Here is a 7,882-nt window from a genome sequence, read left to right as displayed (position 1 = left end):
CAACATATTCTTCATCAACCAGATGAGATTTTATAGTAAATGTGTCTTCTTTGAAGAAACAAAAAGAGTTTCAACCTATCTGGTTCTGAGCTTCCTGGAAAGATTTTTACGGCCTTTGAAAGCAAACTGTTGTGAGACCTGGTCCTTTAAGTCATGGTAGTAAATCAATAGACCAACGATTTTATTTGCTGTCTTCTCCAACAGTATTGAAGAACTGTCCAGAAGAAAGGACTCTGAGAGAGGGGTTCCATTATATCTGCTGAGCAGAGGCCTATGTTATTGATTTGTTTATTAAGAGGAGAAATGGGGACTACAAACTTGGAGTAAAAGGCCTGTGTTTTACTTTCTTTGCTCATTGGAAGGAATAAATACTATATAACCACAAAGCACATTAGTAGATCTCACAATTACACACGTTAGATATGACTTCCCACACAAATTGCTGCTGTGACTATGATTATATGTTGGTTCTGCTCAGAGGAATGTTAATAAAAATTTACAGAGTTTTTGTAAAGGAGACTTTAGCACAGTAGCAATAATAAAGAAGTGGAGTGAACATGGCTATCACACACTCACAGCCCAGTTAGCCTTTCTGCTTGGGACATAGGTCATGAGCAGCTCATGCGCAGAGAGAAGAATGGTGTTCGAGCGTGGATCCCTGACCTGTCACCTTTAAATAATAAGCACTAACTGCTACTTTACTTTCATTTTTCAAAACTTGCTTATTAAAAATATTTGCAGTAATCCCCACTTGTCAACTAGCTCTTATATGCCTAGAATATCACTTGCGTTATTTCATTTACTTGGCACTATTTACCCAGGACCTACATGGTTACTTTCTTAATGGATGAAGTAAGTGTGCCTTTATTTGGTAAGTTGTTTAAGATCATACACAAGTAGAAAAATTGCACTGTTGATTTTATTTTCTCTCACTCCAAAGTTCATTGCTTTAACTCTATTTAACTGTCCAGTGTTTTGTTTAGTTTTGATGTGTGTGTGTGTGTGTGTGTGTGTGTGTGTGTGTGTTTGAGACTGTGTGTATGTTTGTATGTCTACCTTGTATATATATTATGTGTGGTATATATACACAGGTATATAACATGTCTCAATTATAAAGTTACTGTTTCTGTGATAAACACCATTGCCATGCAACTTGGAGAAGAAAGGTTTTAATTTAGTTTACATCTCTCAGGTCATAAGCCAACACTGGGGGAAGAAAGAGCAGAAACTCAAGGCAGGAGTCTGGAGGTAGGAGCTGAAGCAGGAGGCATGGAGTGACTGCCAATGACTTGTTCCTCATCACCTGCTCAACCTGCTTTCTTACATCACTCAGGACAATGGCTCATAGGTGGCACCACCAACAGTGCATTGGGCCCTCCATTAATCAACAATCAAGAAAATACCCTAAATATTTGCCTACAGGCAATATGGTGGATGCATTTTCTCAACCGAGGCTCCTTCTTACAGATACATCTCTAGCTTGTGTCATGATGACAGAAAAATGAAAGACTTTCACCCCTGTATGTGTGGAGGACAGAGGAGGTTATCAGGTGTTCTACTCTATCCCTATTCATTTTATTTCAAGATGGAATCTTTAACTGAGCCTGGAACTATACCACACACCAGCAAATCTGTCTAATTTCCCTTTCCATAGAGCTTAGTTTACAGGTGCATATGGCCATAACCAACTTTTTACATGATGATGACCTGGGATTTGAACTCAGATTCTCATGCTTAAAGCTCGCTTTGCCACCTCCCCAGCCCACATGCTTAATCTTTTAAAGTTAGATTTGATTAAATGCAGGGAATAAGTGAACTAGAGTTTTTCACTCTGTTTTAATTTTAGGACACTATTATTCATTTTGAAATTAAAGTTCACAAAGTTATACAATGAAGAATATAGACTTTATTTGAAATCAAACTAGGCATCATTTAATAAAGAGGTTGCATTAAATTAAAACACCCTTCAAAGCATAAATGTTCTTTTCCACAGCAAAATAATTTTCTATTTCCTTTTCTTTTCCCCTCTAACTGAAAGCAGTAACTGATGGATACAGTGAATGAGCACGCCTTTACTTCAATCATTTTCTTTGGGTGACTTCTCGTAAGCTGTTGATGAGGCGCCTATCTAGAGGAATGCACAGTTCACTGATAAGGGCAAAGCAGCATTTTAGGAGTTAGAATAGGTTATTTTCTATACTGCTCCCATCCCTCCATTCACACCCATCCCTGGGTCCTTGCCTTCTGCCAGAATTTCTGCCACTACAGCTTCTGTTGTAGATAACAGAAAGGCCACCTCATCAGCCATCATTAAAGCAGTTATTATAGCCTTTGTGGAACCAGTGTTTCCCTTTCATACTATGTTCACAAAATCTCTGAGCACAGCATCATAACTGACACTGAGGAACTCTGCAGACCTTTCTCAACTATCAAAGATCCTTTCCATATCTCTTCTCTTTGTAATAGTCACTGCAGAAAGTTTGAGCACTTTTGTATAAGTTCTATAAGTAAAGTATTTCCTGATCTTCATTGCAGGCTTTAATGGGTCCAAGGCTGGGATAAGATGTACCCTAGGACACCTTGAACAGCTGCCCTCATAGTATTGAGGACATTCATGAGTTCTTCTCTGTTCTCATTCACTAGTATAACTTTTCCCTTCATCCTTCAGCACAGCTGCTCTATCTAAGGCTTAGTCCAGTTTCCTCTCAGCTTTTCTTCTTCATAGATACAACCTGTGATATATGACTTGAATAATATGTTTCTCAATTTGAATTGTTTCAACTTTTCTTTTTCTTTTTTCCCATTTTATTGGTTATTTTATCTATTTTATTTTTAAATTAGATATTTTCTTTATTTACATTTCAAATGTTATCCCCTTTCCTTGTTTCCCCTCTGAAAATCCCCCTCTCCCCGCCCCCACTCAGTAACCTACCTACACTGGCTCCCCTAGCTGTTATTTCCCTACACTTGGGTATCAAGCCCTCACAAGACCAAGGCCCTCTCCTCTCATTGATGTCCCACAATGCTATCCTTATGTGGCTGGAGCCATGGGTCCCTCCAAATGTATGCTTTGGTTGGTGGGTTAGTCCCTAGAAGCTCTGGAGGTACTAGTTGGTTCATATTGTTCTTCCTATAGGGCTGCAAACGCTTTGGGTACTTTCTCTAGCTCCTCCATTGGTGATCCTGTGCTCAGTCCAATGGATGTCTGTGAGCATCCACTTCTGTATTTGTCAGGCACTGGCAGAGCCTCTCAGGAGACAGCTATATCAGGCTCCTGTCAGCAAGCACTTGTTGGCAACCACAATAGTATCTGGGTTTGGTAACTATATATGGGATGGAACCCCATGTGGGAGTCTCTGCATGGCCTTTCCTTTAGTTTCTGCTTGACACTTTGTCTCTGTATCTCCTCCCATGGGTATTTTGATCCCTCTTCTAAGGACCAAAGTATCCAAACTTTGGTCTTTCTTCTTTTTGAGCTTCATGTGGTCTGTGCATTGTATCCTGGATATTCTGTATTACTGGGCTAATTTTCACTTATCAGTGAGTGCATACTAAGTGTGTTCTTTGTGATTGGGTTACCACACTCATGATGATATTTTCTAGTTCCATTCATTTGCCTAGGAATTTCATGAATTCATTGTTTTTAATAGCTAAGTAGTACTCCATTGTGTAAATGTACCATATTTTCTATATCCATTCCTCTGATGAGGGAAATCTGAGTCCTTTCCAGCTCTGGCTATTATAAATAAGGCTGCTATGAACATAGTGGTCCATGTGTCCTTACTACATGTGGGAGCATCTTCTGGGTATATGCGCATGAGTGGTATATTTGGGTCCTCATGTAGTAATGTGTCCAATTTTCAGAGGAACCTCCAGACTGATTTCCTGAGTGGTTGTACCAGCTTGCAATCTCACCAGCAATGCAGGAGTGTTCCTCTTTTTCCACAATTTTGAAAGCATCTGTTGTCACCTGAGTTTTTGATTTTAGTCATTCTGACTGGTGTGAGATGCAATCTCAGGGTCATTTTGATTTACATTTCGCTGATGACTAGGGATGTTAGACATTTCTTTAGGTGCTTTTTGGCCATTCAGTATTTCTCAGTTGAGAATTCTTTGTTTAGTTCTGTACACGATTTTTAGTAGGGTTATTTGGTTCTCTGGAGTCTAATTTCGTGAGTTCTTTGTATATATTAGTAGATATTAGCCTTCTTCTGCATATAGGGTTGATAAAGATCTTTTCCCAACCTGTTGGTTGCCTTTTTGTCCTATTGACAGTGTCCTTTGCTTTACAGAACCTTTGCAATTTTATGAGGTCCCATTTATCAATTTTTGATCTTAGAGTATAAACTATCGCTTCAGGAAAACTTCCCCTGTGGCCATATGCTCGAAGCTCTTCTCCACTTTCTTTTCTATTAGTTTCAGTGTATTTGGTTTTATGTGGAGTTCCTTGATCCACTTGGACATGAGCTTTGTACAAGGAAATGAGAATGGATTGTTTTACATTCTTCTAAATGCTAACTGCCAGTTGATCCAGCACTATTTGTTGAAAATACTATCTTTTTTCCCCACTGGATTGTTTTAGCTCCTTTGTGAAAGATCAAGTGACCATAGATGTGTGGGTTCATTTCTGGGTCTTCAGTTCTATTCCATTGATCTACCTGCCTGTCACTGCACCAATACCATGCAGTTTTTTTTTTTTGTTGTTTTTTGTTTTTTGTTTTTTTTTTTATCACAATTGCTCTGTAGTACAGCTTGGGGTCCCAGATGCTGATTCTCCCAGAAGTTCTTTTATTGTTGAAAAGAGTTTTTGCTATCCTTGTTTTTTGTTATTCCAGATGAATTTGAGAATTACTCTTTCTAACTCTATGAAGAATTGAGTTGGAATTCTGATGGGGATTGCATTGAATCTGTAGATTGCTTCTGGCAAGATGGACATTTTTACTATATTAATCCTACCAATCCATGAGCATGGAGATCTTTTCATCATCTGAAATCTTCTTAATTTCTTTCTTTAGAGACTTGAAGTTCTTGTCATATAGATCTTTCACTAGCTTAGTTAAAGTCCCACCAAGATATTTTATATTGTTTGTGACTATTATGAAGAGTATCATTCCCTTCATTTCTTTTTTAGTCTGTTTATACTTTGAGTAGAGGAAGGCCACTGATTTGTTTGAATTAATTTTATATCCAGCCACTTTGCTGAAGTTGTTTTTGAATTGTAGGTGTTCTCTGGTGGAAATTTTTTGGGATAATTAAGTATACTATCATATCATGTGCAAATAGTGATATTATGACTTCTTCCTTTTCAATTTTTATCCCTTTGACCTCCTTTTGTTGTTTAATTGCTCTGGCTAGACCTTTGAGTACTATATTGAACAGGGAGAGAGAGAGAGAGAGAGAGAGAGAGAGAGAGAGAGAGAGAGAGAGAGAGAGAGAGAGAGAGAGAGAGAGAGAGAGAGAGGAGACATCCTTGTCTAGTCCGTGATTTTAGTTGGATTGCTTCAAATTTCTCTCCATTTAGTTTGAAGGTGGCTATTTATTTGCTGTATATTGCTTTTACTATGTTTAGGAATGGGCCTTGAATTCCTGATCTTTCCAAGACTTTTATCATGAAGGGGTGTTGGATTTTGTCAAATGCTTTCTCAGCATCTAATGACATTATTGTGTGTGTGTTTTTCCCCCTTGAGTTACTGAAAGCTCTAGAACAAAAAGAAGAAAACATACCCAAGAGGAGTGGAAGGAAGGAAGTAATCAACCTCAGGGCTGAAATAAACCAAATAGAAACAATAAGAACTATACAAGAATCACCTAACCTAGGAGCTAGCTCTTCGAGAAAATCACCAAGATAGATAAACTCTTATCCAAACTAATCAGAGGGAACAGAGACTGTACCCAAATCAATAAAATCAGGAATGCAAAGGAAGACATAACAATGGAAACTGAGGAAATAAAAAAATCACCAGATCCTACTACAAAAATCTATACTTAACTAAACTGAAAAATCTAAATGAAATGGACAATTTTCTGGACAGATACCAGATACCAAAGGTAAACCAGGATCAGATAAATGATCTAAATAATCCCATAACCCCTAAATAAATAAAACAGTCATTAATAGTCTTGCAACAACAACAACAAAGCCCAGGACCAGATGGGTTTAGTGCAGAGTTCTATCAGACCTTCTAAGAATACCTAGTACCAATACTCAAACTATTCCACAAAATAGAACCAGAAGGAACACTGCCCAATTCATTCTATGAAGCCACAATTACTCATATACCTAAACCATACAAAGACCCAACAAAGAAGGAGAAGTTCAAACCAATTTCCCTAATGAATATCAGTACAAAAAATACTCAATAAATGTCTCCCAAACTGTATCCAAGAATATATTAATACATCATCCATCATAATCAAGTAGGCTTAATCCCAGGGATGCAGCGATGGTTCAATATACATTAACCTAATACACTATATAAACAAATACCATTTCTTTTCAAAAGCATGACATCATCTTTGGTGACAATGATCTTTTCTACTTTTCCTAACTTATGAGCTTGAACATCTTTAAGGTTTATATTCAATCATGTTTTTTTCAAATACTGTACCACTAATAACATATTTTTAAGCTAGTTCTTCTTATTATACCCAGATTATAGAATTCTGATGAACTTTTAGTCTTTTCAAACCAGTGTTCCTAGAAGTTCTGCATCAACACCTTTAGCAATCATTTCCAAGGGCTTTCTTCCAATGGTGAACACCAGCATTGTCAAGAGCAACAACAATGGACTGCACGTTAGATATTTTCTTTTTACTCAACAGAACACAGGCATCTTGGAATTTACACTTTTTAGCTTTTGATATATTAATATAATATGGAGAACTATACCTTCTATGAAACTTCCTGCCTCCAATAATTTCAATTCATAATTTAGGATTTTACCATACTCAACTATAAAAATGCTTTTTCTTCCAATGTTTTTTGTTTGTTTGTTGCATCAGAAATGATGTTTCCAGTATCTTTGTCTCCATATTCAGGAATTGTAGCAACCTGAGAGATTTCTGTCCAGATCGTCACTGGTGTACATGCTTTTTAAATGCAGTGATTACAGCATCAACAGCCAGAAACACATCTTGCCTACTTTCCACTGGATTACCACCTTTGGTACTCTTTTCTAGGCCCTCCTCTACCGCAGCGCATGCCAGGACAGTAACTATTGTGGTGTTACTCCAGCTTCATCCATGTTAATAGCAAACATCTTGAAGAAGTTAGCTCTGATACTTTTCCTGTAAGTCAATTGATTTGCAACTGTCACGCTATCTTCCCCTGGGCTCTATTGTAACAGTGGCAACATTAACTAAAAGGTCGTCAAACTTGAAACATTTAAGACTCAGGTATCCCCACTACATTTACATCTTTCAAGTGAGACAGGAGCTAATCCTGTCAGGAACTTCTTGTAGCAAGGGATTTGGGGTTTTCAAAACATTTCTTTGGAGTGGAAGCACATATAACAAGGCAGGTGTTCGGTAGTGTGTGAAGAAAAATTATTAATTAGCTAACAAATGTAGACTGGATTCATCATGGCATTTCAAAACAATAGCTTTATTTGACTCCCTCCCTACTCCTTCATCCTCAATAGTCCTGCTTCCCATCTGTACCAAAAAAAAAAAAATGTAGATACCGAAGACTGGTACAAACGGGCTATATGGCTGTTGTAGTTTTATAGAGACACTTGTACACTGATATACTCAGTGGCTTTGTCAGGGAACACATTTAACAGCGTGATGGAGCCTTACATAAGTATGCATCCCTTGATGATATTTAGCAAATAATTGACTTATGACACAGTCTTTGAAAGGAAGCAGATTTTTATTTCTACAA

At 37.6% G+C, this 7,882-nt stretch overlaps 1 pseudogene; it reads right to left on the bottom strand.

The window, feature by feature from the left end:
* Positions 1 to 6,683: 6,683 nt before the first annotated feature.
* On the bottom strand, positions 6,684 to 7,236 carry Gm9520 (annotated as a pseudogene).
* Positions 7,237 to 7,882: the final 646 nt, after the last annotated feature.

This window comes from Mus musculus, chromosome 8, assembly GCF_000001635.26.
Source record: "Mus musculus strain C57BL/6J chromosome 8, GRCm38.p6 C57BL/6J".
NCBI lineage: Eukaryota > Metazoa > Chordata > Mammalia > Rodentia > Muridae > Mus > Mus musculus.
This window is presented reverse-complemented; position numbering and strand designations above follow the sequence as displayed.